General features: G+C 36.6%; 1 protein-coding gene across 1 annotated transcript in view; it reads left to right on the top strand.

The window, feature by feature from the left end:
• Positions 1–24,582, top strand: part of LOC136863376 (zinc finger protein ztf-16) — a 158,977-nt gene extending 134,395 nt beyond the window's left edge. Inside the window, exons 6-7 of the mRNA XM_068225915.1 lie at positions 11,327–11,397; positions 24,489–24,582. The gene's annotated coding sequence lies outside the window, so the exon portion shown is untranslated. The remainder of the gene's footprint in view (positions 1–11,326; positions 11,398–24,488) is intronic.
• Positions 24,583–25,278: the final 696 nt, after the last annotated feature.

Raw genomic sequence — 25,278 nt, 5'->3', positions numbered from 1 at the left:
CGATCGATAACACCACCTATCGATAGTAAAGGAAATCGACAACATGTTAAAACAAAAACTAATTTGATAACGTGAATAGTTTTTGAGTCACAGAATTTCAAATTTCGTTATAGTGGTATTACTAACGGCAGCACTCAGGTGCACGCCATGCGGTAGTAATATTACTACCGCCGGGCGCATAGTGTTAGTAAACGTAGCCTGTTTCACAGATTTTTTGATGAATCATTGAATCATTTATTTGGCATTAAACAACAAATGCAACAGCCTTTGTCATAATACATTAATATGTTCAGATATTCTCCATATAAACTAAACGAGTTTACTCCAACAATAAAACAATATACACCTCAAAATATCTTGCATGTCAATGTTAATCACTATCAGTCGATAACACTATCTATTAATAGTAAAGGAAATCGACAATACGTTAAAACAAAAGCTAATTCGATAACATGAATAGCTTTTGAGTCGCTATAAATTTATGCTCTGTAAAAACTACACAGTTATACTCAAGTAAATTGACATATATGCAAGTAACAACAAATTAATTATAATACAGTATTGTAAAAAACAAAGTCCATTGGTTGTTGCAGTGATGCTGTAGTCCATCCATGCTCTCAGTCAGTACATCTCGGCTTTGAATCCTGGTAACATCTGCTAGAGGACTCTCATCCAGGTCAATTCATAGTGGCCATTCAAATGAAATCAGAACAATAATAATAAATTGCTAGAGATATTGTTGATGAATCCAATTATACAGCATACATTTAAATAACTAGATATACATTATATTTAAGCAAATATGGTGGAAGACGTTACCCCTTCTGAAGATATAGAAACCTAGGAGTTAACACTCAAATTTAGTCTAGACCGCTCCAGTCTTCTTCGATGCATTCAGCAATGAAGTGCCATGGATTTACCAACATTTATAAAGATGATGTTTGAAAATGTTCAATGTTTTAACACCATATGACATTTTTGAATTTTCATTAACCTACACAATGACATATTGAGATGATAAGATGATCTGGTACCTTAGGTATATGTGATGTTCTGACACTCTGGCAAATCATTACTCTTCATATATATCAGAAGATTATGTATGTATAAATTGATTACTGTTAAGATAGACAGCTCAGTTAATAGTGGTTTAGCTTCCTCAAATGTGTGTTCATGCAACAACAATAATTCCTCAGTATTTTTTGCATGAGCCCAGAAAAGTAGTCGTCTGCATATAGGACATTGTTTGTACATTCTCATCTAAGTCATTTATCATGATCTGAAAGAGAAAGGGACCAAGGACGAGTACATGAGGCACCCCATATTTCACTATAGATTCTTTTGAGGATGCCCCATTTTCTAAAAATAGGAAAAACCTGGGACAGTTAAGGAAAAAAAGGAGACAAACATTTTATTGACAATACTTAATGAACATTTAAATTGAATCTTCGTATCATGCATACAGATAATCCAACATTACTTCTTAAATTTGTTCTGCAGACTGATATAGATTATTTATTGTAATCTATGAGCTTCATATCCGTATTGATGATTCACACAGAATGCAAGGAGGAGAAGAATTCCACCTAATCAATACTTGTTTATTATTGTTATTAAAAATACAGGACCGGTTTCGACCCTAGCGGGTCATCCCCAGCTGAACGCACATATACATATAACATATCGTGCAATTGCAAACATTACCATATCTAAAGAGGAATATCATGTGACGGTAATATGTCAGGTTGTACTCATGAGTAGGGCATTAGTCAAATTGGAAGTTAAGTATATGTTATCATTTAACTATGTGACATGCGTGAATGCACATCTATGAGAAATGAATATTCCTAAACTTAAAACTAACATATAAGTATTCGTAAAATAAAAACAACATATACGTAAGACACTTTCATGCTTGTAGATGTTTGAGTTTATGGCTTGCACTGTTTCTTGATTCTTCAGTTTGACTGCTATAATTAAGTCGTATTGTCCATAACTGTGCATTATATTAAAAACTCAATGGCTTGAATTATAATATACCAATACCAATATATATTAAAATACCAATTTCTCGTTTAAAAGATTTTTGTCACCATATATACATGAAGGATAAGAAACACTTTAAATCTCTAAAAGGCAAATCATTGAGGTAGTGTAGATTCAGTTGAGGCTTGGACGGAATTGTAGAAATTACAGCTTGCCGTTTATAAAATCCTGTTGTTTACATTAAAAGATGAGTCGTGATGTCCTGTGCCGTATTAAGTAAAGTTGTATGCCATTAAACCAGAGTGGTGGCTCCTTCCTTCTTGTAGTTGTGTGAGAGTGTAAGGATTATCTGTGAAAGATAAGGGTAAGATGTGAGTGATACTAATTTATTGAAGGAATGTCTACGAGTCATGTGAGAGAATTTATATGTGTACTTACTGCTATTGTAGTCCTGAGGTTGTATATGGTTTGGGAGCACGTTGTGTACTGCTCCGTGTTCGTCTCGGGCTAACGCCAGTTGCTGTAAGGGGAAGGGGCGGAGGGGCGGAGGGGCAGGAGGAGTGGCTGTTGAGGGGGTAGGGGTGGAGCTGGGTGTGTCTTCCGGTGGTTCTCTGGCGCGTGTCAGGTTTTGTTTATTGATTCTCTTGAGATAAGCATTCTTTAGGATAGGGATGACTGTATTAAAGATTATATTTGTTTTCTCTGTGATTTTGTTTATATTAAAATTAGGGGTGGCGTATTGATCAAGAGAGATTTAAAATTGTTCTGTTATATTGAGCAAAGGGCCCTTGGGGTTTATATTCAGAATTTGCATGTCATTTTCAATATTTGTGAATTTGTGTTTATAATCTTCTATGTGTTGACCTATGGAGGAAAAATGAATGTGTTTTTTGGCATTTAGGTGTTCATTGTAACGGATTTGAAAGTTCCTGCCAGTACGTCTGATGTAGCTGGTGTCACAGTTGTTGCATTTTATACGATATACCCCTGAATGGTTGTATTTATTATTACTGTTGATTGTTCTAGTGTTGTGTATGATATTGGCACTATTGTGTGTAGTTTTTTATGCTATTTTTAAGTTGTGTTTTTTTTTTAACACGTTGGTTATGGGATATATATGCAAATTATTGAAAGTAAATAATACATAATCATTGTTGGATTTTTCTGTTTTAGTTAATTTTGATTTGGGTTGAAATTTTATTTTACGAATAATTTTGTTACTCATTTCTTTCTTATACCCATTGTGTTTGGCTATTTCATGAATTAGTTGTAATTCTTTGTTTAATTCTTCTGTTTTTAATGGTATGCTAAATGCTCTATGTATCATTCAGTAGTATGCTGCTCTTTTGTGTATATTGGGATGAATAGAATCCATTTTGATTATATTAGAGGTGTGTGTGGGTTTTCTATATATTTTGTAAGTTAGGTGACTTTCATGTCTGGTTATGGATATGTCTAAATAGTTTAGGGTACAGTTGTTTTCTATTTTTTTAGTGAATTTTATGTGTGGGTCTATTGTATTCAATTGGTTCAATATGTTGGTTTCATTGGTAAATCTATTATCGATAATAACAAAAATGCCATCAACAAGTCTGCACTTGAGAAATATGTTATCTATTTTACTGATTGATTGATGCTCCAAATGATCTATGTAGATTTCGGCTAGTATACCTGAGGCAGAAGATCCCATCGGTAGGCCTTGCTGTTGATAAATAGTATCATGGAATTTGAAGTAGTTGTTACTGATGATGAATTTGAGTAGTTTTATAAATTCTTCTATTTCTAAGGTGCTTAGATTACTATAGTTTTATTTTTAATTGGACTCAATTATTTTTATGGTTTTCTATGTAGGTATATTGGGATACATGTTTGTTATGTCGAATGATAGCCAAACACAATGGATATAAAAAAGAAATGAATAACAAAATTATTCGTAAAATAAAATGTCAACCCAAATCAAAATTAATTAAAACAGAAAAATCCAACAAAGATTATGTATTATTTACTTTCAATAATACGCATATATATCCCATAACCAACATGTTCCAAAAAAAAAAAACACAAATTAAAAATAGCATATAAAACTACACACAATAGTGCCAATATCATACACAACACTAGAACAATCAACAGTAATAATAAATACAACCATTCAGGGGTATATCGTATAAAATGCAACAACTGTGACACTAGCTACATCAGATGTACTGGCAGGAACTTTCAAATCCGTTACAATGAACATCTAAATGCCATAAAACACAATTTTTCCTCCATAGGTCAACACATAGAAGATTATAAACACAAATTCACAAATATCGAAAATGACATGCATAAACTCCAAGGGCCCCTTGCTCAATATAACAGAAGAATTTTAAATCTCTCTAGATCAATATGCCAACCCTAATTTTAATATAAACAAAATCACAGAGAAAACAAATATAATCTTTAATACAGTCATCCCTATCCTAAAAAATGCTTATCTCAAGAGAATCAATAAACAAAACCTGACACACACCAGAGAACCACCGGAAGACACGCGCAGCTCCACCCCTACCCCCTCAACAGCCACTCCTCCTGCCCCTCCGCCCCTTCTCCTTAAAGCAACTGGCATTAGCTCGAGACGAACACGGAGCAGTACACAACGTGCTCCCAAACCATATACAACCTCAGGACTAAAATAGCAGTAAGTACACATATAGATTCTCTCACATGACTCAAAGACATTCCTTCAATAAATTAGTATCACTCACATCTTATTCTTATCTTTCACAGATAATCTTTACACTCTCACACAACTACAAAAAGGAAGGAGCCACCACTCTGGTTTAATGCCATACAACTTTACTTAATACAGCACAGGACATCATGACTCATCTTTTAATGTAAACAACGGGATTTTATATACGGCAAGCTGTAATTTCTACACTTCCATCCAAGCCTCAACTGAATCTACACTACTTCAATGTTTTGCCTTTTAGAGATGTAAAGTGTTTCTTATCCTTCATGTACATATGGTGAAAAAATTCTTTTAAACGAGAAATTGGTATTTTAAAGTGTAACTCATATTACAATTCAAGCCATTAAGTTTTTAATATAATGCACAGTTATGGACAATAAGACTTAATTACAGCAGTCAAAATGAAGAATCAAGAAGCAGTGCAAGCCATAAACTCAAACATTTATAAGCATGAAAGTGTTTACGTATATGTTGTTTTTATCTTATGAATACTTAATAAGGAATATTCACTTCTCATAGATGCATTCACGCATGTCGCATAGTTAAGTGATAACATATACTTAACTTCCAATTTGACGATTGCCCTACTCATGAGTACAACCTGACATGTTACCGTCACATGATATTCCTCTTTAGATATGGTAATGTTTGCAATTGCACGATATGTTATATGTATGTGTGTGTTCAACTGGGGAGACACGCTAGGGTCGAAACTGGTCCTGTATTTTTAATAACAATAATAGACAAGTATTGATTGGGTGGAATTCTTCTCCTCTTTGCATTCTATAGATTATTTATTCTGCTGTAGTCGATGTCTCAAATCTGTTCTTTTCACTTTTATGTATTTTATCAAGAAGTGCCGTTTCTTCTGATATTTTGTTGCAAAAGTCAGTACATGATACCCCATTAAAGTGAACGTGTGTTTTGACAATTAGCAAGGCCTTCACTCTTACGATTTTCATTCTGGTTTTTGTTGTTTTTTTTTTTTTCTTCGGGTTTTTTTATTTTATTTTATTTAATATTTTTTTTCATTTTTTTTTTTTTTCATTAGAAGGTAAACACATTCCACAGAAGAATTTGACCCAGGAACTGACAGACAAAACCCTACTAAATAAGCCAAGTTCCTGCTGGTAATGTTTTTACTGTTGAAATAGTTGCATCACTGCTTTCAGTTTCACTTCTAAGTGCCATACTTCTGCCTGCATGAAAATCCATCAAACAGTTCGTCTTCGACAGCAGAACAATTTGGTACAACGCTTTTAACAAAAGCATAACAATCCTGAACATTCTTAATTTCAACTTTTCATTTTAAAAAAATCACCCAGTCAAGTGCTTTAAAAGGTGTGAGAAGTGATAAACACCATTCATTCATATACTCAATGCAAGTGTCATAGAAAATGTCTGCATAAGTGTGAAATTTTCATAAAGTAATTTCCCTCTCCTCTTTCAACTTTCATAGTTGCTCATTTACAACAGACGTGAGGAAGATTTCAGACTTTCTGCATTGTAAATTGTTTAATTTATTTCTTGATAGGCTTTCACTACTGTTATTTCATTTTTGTGGCGAAAGGTTTTAGCTGACTAACAAGAAAGTGTAGAAGATTGATAGAAAGAGGGTTCTCAAAGAATTGTTTGAGGATAACAGGACACTTATTAGAAAACCAAACCAAACCAAACCCCATGGCACTACAGCCCTTGAAGGGCCTTGGCCTACCAAGCGACCACTGCTCAGCCCGAAGGCCTGCAGATTACGAGGTGTCGTGTGGTCAGCACGACGAATCCTCTCGGTCGTTATTCTTGGCTTTCTAGACCGGGGCCGCTATCTCACCGTCAGATAGCTCCTCAATTCTAATCACGTAGGCTGAGTGGACCTCGAACCAGCCCTCAGGTCCAGGTAAAAATCTCTGACCTGGCCAGGAATCGAACCCGGGGCCTCCGGGTGAGAGGCAGGCACGCTACCCCTACACCACGGGGCCAGCTGGACACTTATTAGTGGACAGAAAATAAGATTTAAAGCTGGAAATATTTCTACAATTATTCTTTCCAGTGCTGGTAACAAGGATAGGTACCTAGTTTGGCTGTGCACAAGCACAGATTTGTATTCAGTTTCAGTGAAAATACAGAATGATCTGAGAGATTCAACCCTTACTGTATATACCGTGTGATTCAGCCACCCCTTCCAATGTAGTTTAATGCAACCCAACTAATGTGTGACATGGTTATAAGGTGGCCATTCCCCTGCAGGCGTACTGTATGGTAGTAATGTGTAGTGAGCACATTTTGCGCACGATTTTAAACCTACCGACAGGTTATATCGCCCACTCACAAAACATGACTTCCTGAAATCCTGTAGCGACATCCTTTGATCATGCAACTATGTTAATGTGTCGTGCCTCGTGACTGGGTGTAACGAAGATGGGAATCAATGCATAAAACTAAATAACAGTCAGTAATTAATGTCTTAAACACCGAACCGGATGGCGTGTTTACACTACTCTCATCGTACTACCAGTATGTTCCCAACATTATAACATAGCGGATGTGGTTAGGCATTAGCCTAACAATTGACGGAATGTGCCATTGGCGGTTTGAACCCTGCAGCTTTCAAATATTTTTGCATCGGTATAATGTTTGAATACTTGAACACAGGGCCACGTTTGCCACATTCAAACAGTAGAATTTCGCTGTTATATTGTGCCCTGCGCATACTTCGCTGGTTAGGGTCTGAATGTAATCTCTGCCATCATTCAGTATGTTTTTCACAGAGGAATACGTTGACGTGCTCCTCATTTATGGGAAAGCAAGACAGAGAGCTTGCGAGGCACTACATCTGTACTGCAAACAGTATCCTGACAGGCAACACCTGGATGCTACTACATTCCCCCGTGTTGAAAGACGCTTAAGGACAACAGGCGTGATTTTGAAGCAGCCACCAGTCTGTGATAGGCCCGCTGCATTGGGTTAAACAGAAGAAGCCATTCTAGAGGCAGCTTGTAATAAATCGCACACCAGTACCTGCAGTCCCTCTAGCGAATACTGCATGAACGTAAATTTCACCCATACGATCTTGAGCTACACCAAGAGCTCCATGGGCAGAATTTCAAAGCTCGAATGGAGTTCTGTCGATGGCTATTAGGCGGGCTGGACAATGATGCAGCATTCGTATCGCACATCTTGTTCTCGGAAAAATCGCGCTTCCACAGTAATGGTAACATCAGTTGCCACAATATCCACTATTATAGGCCGGACAATCCTCGCTGGGTGCAACAGGCAGCCCATCAAGTACAATGGGGAGTGAATGTGTGGTGTGGTAATCTTGACCTTATTTCTTTGAGGGCCATTGGAAGAGCCCACGCTACCTGCACTTTCTGAATCAGGAACTCCCACTGCTGCTGGAGTATGCAACTTGCAAAATCATTTGACGATGTGGTTGCAACTGAATGGAGCTCCGCCACATTCGACTTTACCTGTTCATAATCATGTGAATGAGGAACTACCAAGGAAATGGGTAGGACAAGGAGATCCTGTTTCTTGGCCCGCTAGATCACCGGATTTAATGGATTTAGACTTCTTCTTGTAGGGGCATTCGAAGAACGTCGTTTACACTCAAGCACCAGAAAACCCTGACCAGCTCCGGCAAATCATCACGGACGCCTACCGAGCAGTTACACCTGGAATGCTTCAGCACGCAAGACGATCTATTGGACACCAGGCCCGAATGTGCATAAAACAAAACAATCATCATCGAGTACATGCTGCGATGAAACATTATCAGGGCAATTGTGTTCCTATTATTTTTGGTCCATATGTGTCCGGCCCTTCTTAGGGCCACAAACACATTCGTTCACACTCAATTTGCAGGATAGCAAATATTGAACTTACATTACGTGCAGTACGTATAAAACAAATATTTTAAAAGTATGGAATCTTCACCCCGGACTCAAACTTCCCACCTCACACGTAAGCCTTCTCAGCCTTGCCTTTACCAACTATGCTACAGTTCCGTATGGCACATTGTACAGCTTATAGCATGTATTAGGTTTACTGTGGTCACAATATCAATGTAATGTTTCATCGGCGTGTCAGGTTTGTATAATCTAGAAGGCACACACACATGCCTTCCAGTGTTTAATACGAGTATAATATTACGGCGTCCTATCATGGTGAGGCGGTAAATATCAAGATATCCAGTTGTGTTGTTTGAGCATACCGGCAGGGCAGATTTTTTTCAGGGTGGAATTAATATTGCGGGTTGCATAAATCTACATTGACCGGGCGAGTTGGCCGTGCGCGTAGAGGCGCGCGGCTGTGAGCTTGCATCCGGGAGATAGTAGGTTCGAATCCCACTATCGGCAGCCCTGAAAATGGTTTTCTGTGGTTTCCCATTTTCACACCAGGCAAATGCTGGGGCTGTACCTTAATTAAGGCCACGGCCGCTTCCTTCACATTCCTAGCCCTTTCCTGTCCCATCGTCGCCATAAGACCTATCTGTGTCGGTGCGACGTAAAGCCCCTAGCAAAAAAAAAAATCTACATTGGAAGGGGTGGCTGAATCTCATGGTATGTGGAAGTGCTGGTAGATTTTATTCACAGTTTATTGACAGTCAATAGGTAAACAATCTGAACCAATTTGTAAGGAATTGTGCACCACATGTACAGGACAGCCAACACCTATTAGGTTATTCATTGTGTTTTGTTGCATTTTGAACAGATTGTTTTTCCCTTTCCTCTGTTGACCATCAAAATTGGTATTATTGGCAAAAATTAACCTAAAGTTGATATTTCTTTTAAACCTTCAACACATAATTCTACAGTAAATCTGAATTTTTTCCCGCTAAATTAACCAGTTTGAGCACTTTCACCATGATACCATTGTCAAGATGAAAATACCTCACAAGGAGAGGAACCAACTCCAAAGCCAGATGATTAGATAGATATATCGATCATTCTTCAAATGAATCGACCACTTTCCACTGCATTGAAAACCTGCTGAGCTGCAATGGGTGCAATAACATTAGAAACAATTTCTTTACATTTTGTATGACCACACGTGAATTTCGGATTGAATAGTTTTCTAACAACTGTCGTGAAACTATGGTTATGCATTGCACTGTGGTGTGCGAAAGTAGCTTTTTGTGCTGCCAACTGCCTGTCCATTTCAGTCACTGTTTTTAAGTTTAGACAGTCACTCATACTTTTATTTACACTTTTCATTTGAACACTCATGCGATGTTTCTTCATTTTAACATGATTCACATCAGGCCATGGCCAATATAAAATTTTCATTTGCACAACGTGCATTCTGAGTTTCTCTACTACTGGTGATAAAAGGAAACTCACTTTTTATGTTACTGTTAAAATTACACCTTTGCTTCGGCATGTTGAAACAGTAATTTCATAGATCTATAAACTAAACTCAGCAGTTACCGTAAGAATAAGACTGGTCAAAATACAACTGAAAATCACACCATTGTTACCAATAACACAAAACACTGAAAGTAAATGGCAAAGAGTATTGAGCAATTTGTACAGGGAGTGCTTCCTGGCATATGTGCCTGCACAGTAAACAAGACAAAACAATGTAACGTAAGATATATTGGCCAAGCGGAATCACAAAAAAGTGGGAAAAGTGGGGCATTTGAGCATCCCCAATAAAACATTTGGGCCAGCAGGACATTTTGCCACAAAAAAAAACTACATCGCATATTCAAATTTTTTTGAGAGAATCGAAACAACAGAGACTGAATGGTAACTGCTACATTCTGATCTATCACCTGTTTTGTACAATGGAACTACCCTAGAAATTTTTAGATGCTCTGGATAGTAACCAGTTCGAAGACATTCATATATGATCTTTGTCAGAGGAATAGGGATAGAACTAATGAGCGATTTTTAAATATTGTTGGTAAAGTCATAGTGATCCGTGCCATTTGAAGGTTTCGTATTATTAACAACATTTTCCACTTCTTCACAGTTAACCATTCTCCATTTAAAATATGAGTTACATGTGCCCGGTTTGACATTTAAGCTCGTCAGCTTTTCAATAGCCATATTACATGATTGTTGAAATTTAGAACTTTTCTTTTTAAAACTTCATGCTCAGCAGTAAACCATTTCATCTGATGTTTAGTTTTCTGATGGGCAGTAGATTTCTTAGCCCATATAAGGGTGCAATAATAGTTAAACTCTTCAATAATGACAATGAAATACATATTACAACATTCTGGAGCAGAATATTGTTCTTAAGCCCAGTTTTCTGAAAATATATGCACTACATATCACTTAAGTAAATCGATATTCTGTTGTGTAATTTTAATAATATCGATTAAAACCAGTGAGTTTTTATTTTCCTTTCTTTTACCAAGTTGAAGTAAAATATCGCCCCTGCATGATCAGATAATTGTATCATATATGCCCATTCTTAGTAATAGTACATTGAATAGCAAATATTAATAAACTTAACCTTTTTCACAGATTTTTGATGAATGGAATAGCAAGATCGGTCCTTCATCAAAATATTTTATCTTGATATGAAGTGTTTGTAAATTCATGATATCCTAATTTTTTCTGTATTATTGTACAAACATTATGTTTTCATTTACAGGTTTAATGCAACATGGAATTTTGAATTTTACTCACTGTGAATGGCCTTGGAATTTGGTGGCAGAGAACGAGGTTAGTCCTTGTGGATTGAAACCTAAATGAAGATTATGAAGTGTGTAAACAATGGAAAATCTTCATGAAATTACATTCCAGCTTAATTTTTTCATCTTCATATCATTTAACTTACATGGTAAATAAGATATCATTCCACTGTCCATCCTGTGCTCTGCTATATGTGCACTCTCGTAGGAGTAATCATGTTTTATGCTTCACGGAAGTGGAATAAAAATATACAGTAGAACCTTCATTATCTGTTCCTTGATTAATTGGTCCAGGAATCATCTGCTAACATATTAAAAAGATGTTCAGAAATTAGTCGCACTACTCTTGTCTTCTTTTTCTGTCAAAATTCAAGACAATTTCATCTCCACTGGACCATCAAAAATATTTTACTTCATTCCCTTGTTTAAACATTTGTTTTATATTTACCAAGTCTACACAGTGGAGATAAACAGTTGCAAAAGGTAACCGAGGTTCTAATGAGTTCACTATATTAACAGCTGGCAGAGATCAGAAACCTACTGATCTGTCATTGTCAACCTCTGGTAGGGGATGCAATTTATCCTCTCTCTCTCTTTCTTTTGTTTTGTTTTTAATAACTATTTAGGACCTCGCCATTACAACAGATAATTAAGGTTGTGCAGTACAGTAGAATTGCAAAATATTTTTTTTCTTCAGAAGTTGTTTTTATCATTGGTAGAGAGTGATACTTTACCTTTAAATCTAGAATCCTAGACCATAAGGTTGACAGTCATATGGCTAATTCATTGGATTGTTAAATATATTTGCTATGTGGGTGTGGTGAGACATTTCTATAAATATCTATAGAGTGCACAGTGTGGTAATGCATATGGAATACATTTGCAGTTTATTTGCACTTAATAATAATAATAATAATAATAATAATAATAATAATAATAATAATAATCATAATCATCATCCAAGATTGCCCATGATAGTCTCCACTGATAAAAGCTCTATCGCTTTTCTTTGAAATTAAAGTAAAAACAACTGAGCGAGTTGGCCATGCTGTTAGGGACATGCAGCTGTGAGCTGGAGTAGAGCATGATCACTGCCAACTTCGTGTTTTCTCCAATTGCTGTTGAAATTGGTCACCAGATATCATCCTTTCAGAAACCACAAATTCACATATTCCATAGGTTTCAAAAGTTTTAAAGGAGGGCCAACCAAGTTGATAAATATAAGGTTGGTAACTATGCTTAAATGCAATGATGCTCTTTTTGCATTCATGATCATATTAATTTGTGGGAAGCCTTGTTCACACTCGCTTGTCAAAATAAAGTAGTTGTCCATGGTGTTAAAGAGGGACAGTAGAGATAATGAACTTTCTTCTCAAAGTTTCTTATTTCTGTGTCCCCATAATTGATATCAAGATTTTCTAGTCAGGTTGCACTGCCTAAAACTCAATCCCATTCCAGTTTTTCATTGTCATCTCAAAACTGGGAGTTCTCCTTACATTTTCCCATCACTCATAGAGCTTCAGGGTTTTCTCCAATTTTCTAGCTAATTAAATAAAATTTCTTCCCATCACGTGCCTGGATTGCTCAGAAAAAATATTCAAACTTCAAAAAATATGTTTTTTAGAAAAAAATGTATCAGAAAATGTACTGTATCACAGTAAGTAATAGAAGACCACTAAAATGAATGCTTACATTAACTTGTACAGGAACAACACATCAGAAAATAATTTTAATATTGTGCTAACTTTCTTATTTTTTCACAAGGGGAATTTTGAAAAGTTGCATAAATTAAATAATGTTTTATCAGTATCTCGGAAACTATTAAAGATAGGAGTATTAAAAAAAGTTGTAGTATCGCATAATAGAACGCACATGCCTTAAACACTAACTGTGTTTCTGCTTTCAGAGCTTCAGTATAGTATGGTCCATTTTTGCCTTTCTTTGAGCAAATGTCGTAATTTACATGTACCGGGCGAGTTGGCCGTGCGGTTAGGGGTGCGCAGCTGTGAGCTTGCATACGGGAGATAGTGGGTTCGAACCCCACTGTCGGCAGCCCTGAAGATGGTTTTCCGTGTGGTTTCCCATTTTCACACCAAGCAAATGCTGGGGCTGTACCTTGATTGAGGCCATGGCTGCTTGCTTCCTACTCCTAGCCCTTTCTTATCCCATCATCGCCATAAGACCTATCTGTGTCGGTGCGACGTGAAGCAACTAGCAGAAAAAAAATTTACATGTGTATCTCTTTAGAAAATTGTGATATCGTGTGGTTTGAATTCATCATTAACTTACACTAACTTCAGAATTGTATCACACATCAGTGCAAGGTCTAATATGTATTTAACATTAGTTATATATCCAAGCAGTCCTCCATACATGCTGTTCACTTTCATCTCTTCTGTGGATTATCTTTGGCACTTCTGAAATGTGCCGCTAAAACTTCAAAATTTTTCTGTGCACCAAAATCGGTACTGAAGCTGGAAGCTTCAAACGAAAAGTAGACCACTGCTATCCAATGAGAATTACATGGCAAATGATCAATCATCACAGAGTTCATAAGTAACCCAACAGATGGCAGCACAGTTCAGTAAACTTAATGTGATCCTAAAAAATCGATAGTACTGTATCTAGAATCCTTCCAATGTTTAAGATCACAGTAACAAGTTCTTCTGCATGAGCTTTTAATTCTGTGGCATATTTAGATGACTGGTGGTAAATTGTCAAGGAAATTTCAAGGAAAGATTTTAAATGATTCACCTGTGATGGGAAATCTTTGTTCACAATATCAGATACAGAAATTTCCAGTCTGTGATTGGCACAATCCTTGAATGAAACTTTAGGAAATGACTACTTAATTAAGGCATTTACACCCTTATTCCTTTTCAGTTGCTCCCATCAGTTGCTACTACAACAAGATTTTCTTTTAACATTCAACACTCATTTGTCAACAGTATGTTGATTGTACAGATTGTAATATTGTCAACATTAAGTTTACTGAAGTGTGCTGCCATCTGTTGGGTTACTTATGAACACTCTGATGATTGATCATTTGCCATGTAATTCTCATTAGATAGCAGTGGTGTACTTTTCCTTTAAGGGATGTTTTTAATCCCACTCACATCTTTTTTTTTTCAAATCAATGGAACTTGCCATTTGCACCAGTTCTCATGTTTTTGATTGGGTATTACTAAAGTGCAGTGCATTTCTTGCATTAAAATATTCCTACATTTATGTTTTAATTTTGATAAACATGAATATAGAACTTCAGGAACAAAAAGAGAAAGCTTTTGGAATAATGGCCGGGCTGAGTGGCTCAGACAGTTAAGGCACTGGCCTTCTAACCCCAACTTGGCAGGTTCGATCCTGGCTCAGTCCGGTGGTATTTGAAGGTGCTCAAATACGACAGCCCCGTGTCGGTAAATTTACTGGGACGTTAAAGAACTCCTGCGGGACTAAATTCTGGCACCTCGGCGTCTCCGAAGACCTTAAACAGTAGTTAGTGGGACGTAAAACAAATAACATTATTATTATTATTATTGAAATAATGGAATTCATCTAATGACAATCTGCCTATTGCTCTCAGTAAGGAGCAACAGTGAAGAGAACCAGTTTACACGTGGTCCTAAAAAATCTAGGAAAATACATTGTATACCAGGTTCTTCCCATATGACAATGATTCTGACTGTGGCAGGGATGTTTACATAGTGTGAACACAGTTTCAGTGAAAAGTGGTAACTCTAACCTCTCCGTCCTTTTGCGCATGTAAAGATAAAGGGGTCCGATAGTGACAAAGGGGATAATAGAGAAATGGACAATGTTCGTTCTAATAGTTGCCCAGATATAATGGGTTAAGATGATGCTGCAGTTGTAGGGTTCATGTACTGATGGAGGCGTGTCACAGTGAATGATACATGTATGACCGGAAGCCAGAATATTTCAAGAAATACCCATACCCTGCTGAAGTGCATGTCATAAATTATTTGAAAGTGGTTCAAAAATGCATTTGTTGATTACTCATTTGTTTCAACATATTTAAAGTTATATGTCAGTTGTTTGGGATAATAAAATGAAATGGCATATGGCTTTTAGTGCCGGGAGTGTCTGAGGACAAGTTCGGCTCGCCAGATGCAGGTCTTTTGATTTGACTTCGTAGGCGACCTGCGCGTCATGATGAGGATGAAATGATGAAGACGACACACACACACCCAGCCCCCATACCAGCAGAATTAACCAATTATGGTTAAAATTCCTGACCCTGCTGGGAATCGAACCCGGGACCCCTGAGACCAAAGGCCAGCATGCTAACCCTTTAGCCATCGAGCCGGACAGTTGTTTGGGATAAATCCATTATATTACAAATTAGGTAATTTTATGATAAAAGTGCAGAAATAAATCAGAGTGGACTGTTAACAATATTGAAAATAAAACGGAGTGCAAAGGGTTAAAAATTCATCCTTGAACCCCAGTATTCTCGAATGCATAATTAATAAGTTAAGTATGCCTTCAGGAGTGACATATAATTCTGTAATGTCCAAAGAAAATGTTGGTAGACTCATTTCTGTCTGGAAGTATTGTTTGAAGTGAAGACCGCTGATTAATTGTGGTACTCTCTTTTCTTAAATGATATGAGAAACAGTATTTGCACAAGCATTAGTTGAATACAGAATGCAGCCCATATTCATTCCTTTCATCTCCTTGACATCAGTTTCAGACTAAGAATCTTGGTAGCCGGGCTGAGTGGCTCAGATGGTTGAGGCGCTGGCCTTCTGACCCCAACTTGGCAAGTTCTATCCTGACTCAGTCCAGTGGTATTTGAAGGTGCTCAAATACATCAGCCTCATGTCAGTAGATTTACTGGCACATTAAAGAACTCCTGCAGGATAAAATTCAGGCACCTCGGCATCTCTGAAAATCATCAGATGTAGTTAGTGGGACGTAAAAGCAATAACATTATTATTATTATTATTATTATTATTATTATTATTATTATTATTATTATTATTATTATTATTATTATTATACAAAGATATGGAATTTTGTTGTTGTTGAATGCGATATGCGTTCCGTATTAAGTCCATGCAGCTCCTACACATCAATTTCAGACTTAAAATCTTGGAAGGATTGTCTTTTTTTCTAAAGCTTTTGTGTACAGTTCCTAAAGTTTTTAGTTTTGTTGTTCTTAATATTTTAAGTGCAGCGTGATGAGCCAAACTTACTTTTTTTATTTTTTTAGAAAGCATTTTGTTAGATATATTTTTATCTGTTGCTCAACTGGAAATTGAAACCCACTGTTGTGAGATATTCATCCCTTGTGATGTATTTCCAGTTCCCAAATCTCCAACTTCTTTACAAGTTCTGCAGCCAAGTTCTCATTTCTTTTTATCACCAACCACTCACATTTGTTGCGAAATTCATTTTTTTTTTTTTTCAAATCCCAGCAGGAAAGTCGTCAGGCTTGCTGATATTCATACCTATGTTACACAAGGTTCTTAGCTCACTGTTGTAATTTCCTGCATTGTTGCTGTTTCTTCATTGTTCCTCTCGCTTGTATGGTCTACATGTACTTTCCGCTGCTCGGGAGAATGTAAAATACAGTAGTTTATTTCCTTCGTCTTGAAAATTTAACACACGAAATAAAATAACCTTAATACCAAATAGGTACCACACGTGTATAAACGTAATACTTTACAGAAAATGTGCATTAACCCTCCAGTACTGCTGCTGAGTTTTGGCACGCCAGTGCTCGAGCCGGGTAAAATGTTACCCCATGTTACCCCATTCTTTTTATGCCTCACTTGAAAAAGGGCCCCCTATAAATGAATAAAACACAATTACTATAACTCCTACCATTGCCATTAATATACACATATAAATATCTTGCATAATTTCAAAGCAGACAATCTCGTTCGTAATAGCACTGGAGCTCATGTAGTCTTATAAACTAGAAATATGAAAATCAATCGCACTTCATTACTATTTGAACACTGACGTTTTGTCTCTTTTAGTCACTATCAGTTTTCTAGTTGAGGCATTCTTCACACATGGTACTGAAATGGTCTTGGCACACATACTTTTCACACAGCACACAAGAGTTTCTGCTTTTCCTGTCCCGAATTCTAGGACATACAGCACATTGTAGGGATGATCCTGGTGTTTTTCTCTTCAAGGGTGGAGTCAGAGAGGTCTGAGAAATTTCTTCCTTAACATTTGAACTCATTTTCAAGGCTTTCACTCTGATACTGCGAGGCAAACTTGTTTGGTCCGTTCTAACGGATATCCTAGGTTTCACCAGTTCCATTGCAATTGAGCTTTCATCAATAAAAAAATTAAAAATGTAATTACATCCGTAACGTCACGTGTTTTCAGCCTAGACGCAGACAAGTACGATGAAACTTTGTTGTGAGCACGAGTACGAATTATTTTAGGAGGTACTACGGTGCTCCATTTAGCCACACCATCACGTCCATATATGTAGCTTTGGCAGGGCCTGTTTGAAGTGTCATCATTTTGCACTCCCTGATGCTTTGGCTTAGTCTTCTTCAGGTAAGTCACTAACATCCTGTTCTGAGAGTAAATCATGCTCTGATGTTTCTATGTTGTCCTCTTCACCGTCATCTTCTGAATCCACTAATACTTTGTCAGATAATTCAGAAAAAAGTTGATGAATTCGTTCCTGGTCCTTGTAAATGTTCCCGGCTATATCACGACTCATATTTACCGTCTATACTAAAGTAGCTAGTCGTTCTCACAATAAACACACACGCAAGAATGAAAATCAACAAAACATGAGTTTGCCAATTTACTTCCGCTAGTGCTCGCATGGGACAATGTTACCCCAGTCAACTTTGTGTCACTGCTGGAAACGTACTGACGCACGAAGACTTATGACAGACAGCTCAGGGGGCACCACACAGTGTCCTTGAAAGGTACACAACAGCCCAGTGTACATTATATGACAGAAAATAATCGGCGGCCGTTTTCCAAAGGTTGGGGTAATTTATTACCCCGCGCGAGTACTGGAGGGTTAATTTACATCAGTGCCCAACTTCAAGAAAAGGTATACTGTCAGAAGACAGCCAGCACTCAGAATTATATTAACAATGTAGCCAACATAAAACATTCAAGTTCCTAGTTTTATATAACAGCATATAACTTATTCCATTCTTGGTAATTAGTTAGACAGCAATTTCAAAACTGTGAAAATGTGTGTTTCTCTCGTGTAAAGTTTACAAATGTTTAAGGGGTACTTGTGAATTCGCCTCCCACAAACACACTCACTGTTTTTTTTTTTTTTTTTTAATTCCACTTAATAGGTTTATTTCCACTGTTCAGAACACCTCTCCCATTTCCTGCGTGGTCAGTTTGCAACTTTTCTTCAGCAACCATTTTCTTACAAATTCCTTTTGTTTTGGAGCCCCTCCTTGTACTTTTTACTTTCTAATCTTTCCACAATGTCTTCTTTTCCTTAATTTTTTCCTTTCACTGTATCATTCCACTAAGATGTGTCAGTCTTACCTTTCATGATATTCTACGTATAATCATCCTAAACTGCGACAAATGCTTGCTCAAAACTGTTCTGTAATAATTCCGAATCTCCATTCTTGGTATTGTTCCTTCACAAAGCCTACTTGTGACTGGTAATATTTCATTTTTCACTGTTTTATTCTTCCTTGTCTTCTTTCTTAGAGGTGTGATTGCTAAGTGGCATCATCATTGGCTTCTCACAAAGGCAGTCATGGTTTGAATCCCACCCAGTGCATGTGAGATCTTTTAAATTCAAAGACATGTTCTTATGATTCATATTCCACAAGAAATTGGAGTTCCCATACCTATGATCATACCAGTAGTCGCTTAAAACTACAGACGTCCTCCTCCTTCCATACGATTGTGTTATAATCTTTTAGCTTTATCATTACTGCTCTTTGACCAACATCAAATGTTCCCTCAGTTCTTTTTGATTTGTTTTTTTACGTTAATACTGTATATCAGGTTTTAAGTTCTCCTCTCTCCTCATCCATGCCTGATAATCCTTGTACTGTTATCTTTCATGGTTTTTCTGCCAAAAATTGTTTAGCACATACCGTATTTACTCGTGTATTAGACCTCTCCCCCCTTTTTTTTTCACTTTTATAGCCAAAAATGTAAAGGGAGGTTCAATATGTGATAACCTCAAATTTTATTCAGTGAACACATGACTTCTAAAGTATAAATTGTACATGTAAACATTCTACATTATTCTTTAACAAATGTATTAATGTATTTGAGTTATACTGGCTATTTTCGTTGGATGCAGTAGTTCTAAATGTAAAAAAGACATAAATGATGAACACGATTTTTAGGCCTACATATAAAATAAATATAGTCAGTTTTAGTTACTCATATCACGTCGTTTGTTTCATCTCATTAATTCCTCTGATGAGAAGGGCATACGATCGTAAAAACCTGTTACGAGGATTCGCCTCACTTCATACTCAACCCCGTAGAGAAAAGGGATAAGGGTATCATATTATATTATGTAATATTGATACAAAAGAACTTAATGTCCAGTCATTTGTCTCTGCCAGTTGAACAGTAGGCCTACCACTGAGTAAACCTGATAACTGTTTCATTTGAATTATCGTCTTGCGCCGCCAACTTCCCTGCTTCCGGCGTGTCGCCATTCTAAATGACGTCATCTTCACTGCCATCTCGTCAGCCATGCACTGCAATCGAGAGAGCATTCAAGGTCCTGTCTTTTTTTAACTTTTAAAAATAGTTTTGTTTCAGACTATAGAGACCAACAGTGAGAATCTATTCCCAAATGGTTTCTGGAGATGGTCTCTGATATTCCTAGTTGGTGTAATGTGTAGCAGAAGCCATTCCTGAATAAAGCTGTGCTATAGAAAGCATGCCAACCCACCAGCTGATAACTAGCGTATGCTACAAGTTGTGCTTCCGAATGTAATGCATAGTGACTGGAAGTATTGTTTGGATAACTGCGGCTGTTGAAAGCCAGGCCCTTATTTTTAAGTATATTTCATGCTTGTTCTCTACATTTATCGCATCAGGATTTACCTAAACAGCTGTAAATGAGATAAGAGGGACTCATTGTTTAGATTAGGTATGCTATCAAGTGCCCGGATAGTGTCAGAAGTTCCATGACGGAAAGAATAAAAATAAAAAATAAATAACAGGAAAGTTTGCCGCATTTATGGATATCTACAGGTGTGGCGGTAATGCGCTATTCACCTATTTGTGTGACGTCATCAGAGCTGCAGTAGGCCTACGCTACAAAGGCGGACATTTCTTAACTACGAAACACAATGTACCGCATGACTTTGACGCGGGTTTTCATTGTGCGGGTTGTAACGGACGAAACTATTCACTAATGTTTGTGATGTCATCAGAGCTGCAGTAAGGCTTGTACCCGCTTCAAAGCGGAATTGTTCTTCTCTGACTAATTTGTTGGAAGATCTTGTATGGAAGTTTTTTTTTTTTTTTTTTTTCATTTTCTTTGTCTCGAAAAGTCAGGAGGGTCTAATACATGAGTAAATATGGTATATATCTCTCTCTCAGTTTGTACTGCCATATCGATCACATCCAAGATCTGTTCTCTTCCTTTCCTACCTGTATTTGTGTATTATTCTTCCAGGAATTCTGCAGGATATCTTTATTTTCAGCTTGAAGGATATATACTTCAAGTCCTGTGTTTCTTTCTCCATCTGAATTGTTAGTGGAACAGTGTAATTTCCGTACTTTCCATCTTCGTTTCTGTACATCCTTCCTTAAAATCATACATTCTCTCTTTGTGACTTTCTCTTCTGCTGTAAATTAGCTGGATATGCCCTCCATTGTCCTTTTCTTCTCTGCCCTCCCCTGCTATTTGGTCTCACTTAGCCTAAGGATGTCTATGACCTCTTCCTTCAGGAATTCTATCGCTTCTTTGCTCTTATTTGTCACCATGAAATTGTTCCATTTCCATATTCGTAGTGTTCTTCTGTATATGGTTTGATACCGATTGTGCAGTTCTACAGTTTCCTTAGTATATTGAGCTTTGCATCATTTGCTGGGAAAGTAGTAGTTACTGGCTATAAAGCCTTCTGCAGGAATAAAATCAGCTGTCTGTATTCTTTTTGGGTGTAATTATTGCCTCCATACTTCTGCTTATTCACATATCACTTTTAGATTTTAAAGGATCTTTCTGTTGGTCTTGTTGCAACTACTGTATTTAGACAAAATAGATTTTTTGTCTTGCTGTCTCATCTTTCTCAGCAGGTGCCTGCAAAGTAAAATTATCTTTAATTTAGTTTAGCCTCATATCCCAGGTTAATTAAGATGTTAATAGAAGAAGGTCATGTTCAACCATATTGATTAATCAATCTTAAATGAAATGAAGACATTAAGACTGTTTAATACATTTAATTCATTTAGTGCATAACTTTTTTTATCAACACCATAAATAGGTTAAATGTTAAAACAACTTATACATTAGTATAGTTTAATCGTTTATAAAAACAAAATCCTAAAATCAAATTAAAATTGAAATTAAGCTTCTGTTACATACATGTTAATGTATCAATTCGTTTAACATATAACTATCTATGGTGTTAATCTGTATTACACACTGAAGCAAGGCAAAGCACAGATGACTAAAAGTAAGTAATAAGTATTAAATAGTATTGATGGGTTGAAAGAATATTAACTTTTATTTAAGATTAATTAAGCCATTAGAAATGGAGTGTAAATTTGTGATTTGGCTATATGACTGTGACCTTGAAAACAAATTATCCTTATTCTGTGTATACTTTTTGTATTTGGTTGAAGTAACACTGTGCATTGTGAATGCAGAAGCTGACCATACTTGGTGGTTATACCAGTTTATAAAACAAGTTAAGTTCTCTTAGTGTAGTATGACATACAGTGTCATATTGATGTAAATAGTTGTTTGAAATAATTTTCACCTGTGTGAAAGGGATATATGTATGAGAGATCTGTGTTGCATTATTTATTATTTTCCTTATTTATTTATGTGTTTTATCATTTCACTTATTTATGTGCACTGACATATTAATATTTACATGGACTGGGTGATTGTTAGAATTGAGCATGAACTTCTGTACAGTCTGCTGGATCATAGTTTATTTAACACACTGACAGGGAAGTAGTTTATGTGTGTAATACAGTCTAAACTATTTTCAAGGAATAATCACCTGTTGAAAAGCTAGTCTTGCCAGGATTAGTATTTTCCTTGTTCCTACTTAAGCTTATGAAAATAACTGTAATATCCGAATCCTGGATAATGGAACTGAGGAATTCCAGTACCAAACTGATTTGGTATAGCTTTCTTATAATTTCCCTCATTGTGAGAATTCACTAGAATTGTTGTGTTCGAAGACTCTGTAATCCAAACAAAACTCTCCAAATTCTTTTCACCATTGTTTACATCTCCTGAGGAAATTCAGCCAGAGAAGAGTTTGTTCTTTACACTTTTCACCTGTGTGGAAGGGGTAAAAGGGGTAAAAGCTACTAGCAGTTATATATAACTGGTTTTCAGAGAAGTCTGATCTGATGTGGACTACATGAATTATACATTCTCTCATTTATTTCCTTCCTTCCTTCCTTCCTTCCTTCCTTCCTTCCTTCCTTCCTTCCTTCCTTCGTTGCTTCGTAGATTACAAATAGGTATAATAAAGTATAATGGAGGAAGAAAAATAATTGCATACAAACCATCCTGTTGTCTGACCTATATCACCTTTACCATTCCTCTGTGCCCATTTGAAAAAAAAGATCAAACTTTTTTTTTTTTTTTTTCCAGTGGCTGCCTGTCATGTAGAAAAATTTTATGAGTATTGCTATTATAACACCTTGTTCACTTTCACATGCTTGGAGAATATGGAATTTAGCTCAGTGGTTGATAGACTCTCTCCTGCTAAACTTTAAATTCCTTCCCTCACTATTGCATTATAATATTAGAGAAATAATGAATGAGAAATTTAAAATATTGAAGTTTGGAGTATAAAAGAAAGTGTAAATGTTCCTCAGAAACTGCCTAATTTACTCAGAATTCATTCTACCAACATTGGTCCTTTCCTTCCTTTAAATGTCAAAGTGGTAGAAATGCTGCCTCCTGCATTATATGGAAGATTGTTAATTGGAATTTCTTATGCTTTTCAGTCAGTATTCACTTAAACTCTTTTTAGGAGTTCATGCTCACATCTTTGGGATAGAATGAAATGCTACATTTTCCTGTCTTGATATTATTGTGTGATTACATCTTTATGTAACTAATGTAATCAACATTAAGGAGAAGTTCTGAGTTTGGTTTACAATTCTCAGTGTAAATGTTTTTAGACTTACAGTAATGTATAATTAATGATGTGCCTTCAGAAGAAAATGAAAAATTGTTTGTATAAAAGCTTTTATTCATGTTAAAATTTCATTACATCCGTCCTTGACATCATGTTAGAGAAAAGTTGGAATTGGCAATTTTTCTTCATTCAGATATGTACTAGATTTATGAAATATTTAGTTGTAAAGGTGCCAATTATGTACTGTTTACACATGCAGAAAGGAACCAATAAGTGGAGAATAGTGAATAAAGCTTAACTTGTAATCACTTTTAACAAGACAGTTGACCACTTTGTTTCGAGCCCGCTGCGTGAATCAGCAACAGTAACTATTTGCTCACACTAATTATAGTTATTTCAGCATAATCTGGAATTGGAGACAGGCTAATCATATTGTGTTCTGCTTTCATATTTTATGGCTTTCTTACAACTGTAAAAGCTGCTTTCCTCTCATTACATTTACATAACTGTATCCATAAAAACTTGAGCATATTCAGGATCTTAATATTGAGAGCAAATTATTTAGTTTATGGACTGTTTTCCACAGTAACCATTCAGAAAAAATCAGTATTAATTTCTTCATAATGGGTATGTTGTTGAAATTTGGGTTTATAATGTTTGTGGAAGGAGATGCGGGTAAATAATGCATTTAAATCCATCTCAATCATCTTTGTCTTTGACATTGTGTAAATGACGGAGGTATGAGCAATGTTAGTAATACCATTCCCAGTGCAGCCAATCCCTGTGATAAATGGTGTGAAATTATTGCTCATAAGGTTGGTTGGTGTGTGCATTTCAGTGGGCTTGGCAGGCTGACGGATATGTAATAGCATCTTCTGGGTTGGTATTCCTCCTCGGTGACGCCTAGACTATCCATGACAGCTGATGATGGATCTTTTGAAGATCCCACCAACCTTCAGGCTGAGGACTCAACATGCATATTATGAAAGACTACTTACTTGGCTCTTTTTTTTTTTCATCCCTAAGAGTTCATGTTATGATCATCCCTAAGAGTTCATGTTATGAAAATTGTTGTTCTTGCTAACCACTGATGGGAATAAAGTCTGCTGTAAATCATCCACGAAAAGTAATTCATAAATTACATCCTGGCTCTGGTTTTGCTACTGAACTCTTGGGCATCTGAAATTGCAGACAAAGCAATCTCCTTACATGCCAAGAAGGCCTATGAAGGAGTGGTAGGTAAAAGCCTCCAGTATCCATGACCAAGACATTGAGATAGAGTTGCCATTACAGTGTTTGGCTGCCTTTCCCGCAGAAACTAATCTGACACTTATTTCTGTTAAACACCGAGCTAGTAAACTGTGTGGTTAGGGGCACGCAACTGTGAATTTGCATTCAGGAGATTGTAGGTGTGAACCCCACTGTCGGCAGCCCTGAAGATAGTTTTCCGTCGTTTTCCATTTTCACACCAGGCAAATGGTGGAGCTGTACCTTAATTAAGGCCACGGCCGCTTCCTTCTCACTCCTAGCTCTTTCCGATCCCATCATCGCCATAAGGCCTATCTGTGTCAGTGCGACGTTAAGCAACTTGTAAAAAAATATATATATTTCTGTTATTGGCCTAGTGA

The sequence above is a fragment of the Anabrus simplex genome, chromosome 2 (assembly GCF_040414725.1).
Source record: "Anabrus simplex isolate iqAnaSimp1 chromosome 2, ASM4041472v1, whole genome shotgun sequence".
Classification (NCBI taxonomy): Eukaryota; Metazoa; Arthropoda; class Insecta; order Orthoptera; family Tettigoniidae; genus Anabrus; species Anabrus simplex.
This window is presented reverse-complemented; position numbering and strand designations above follow the sequence as displayed.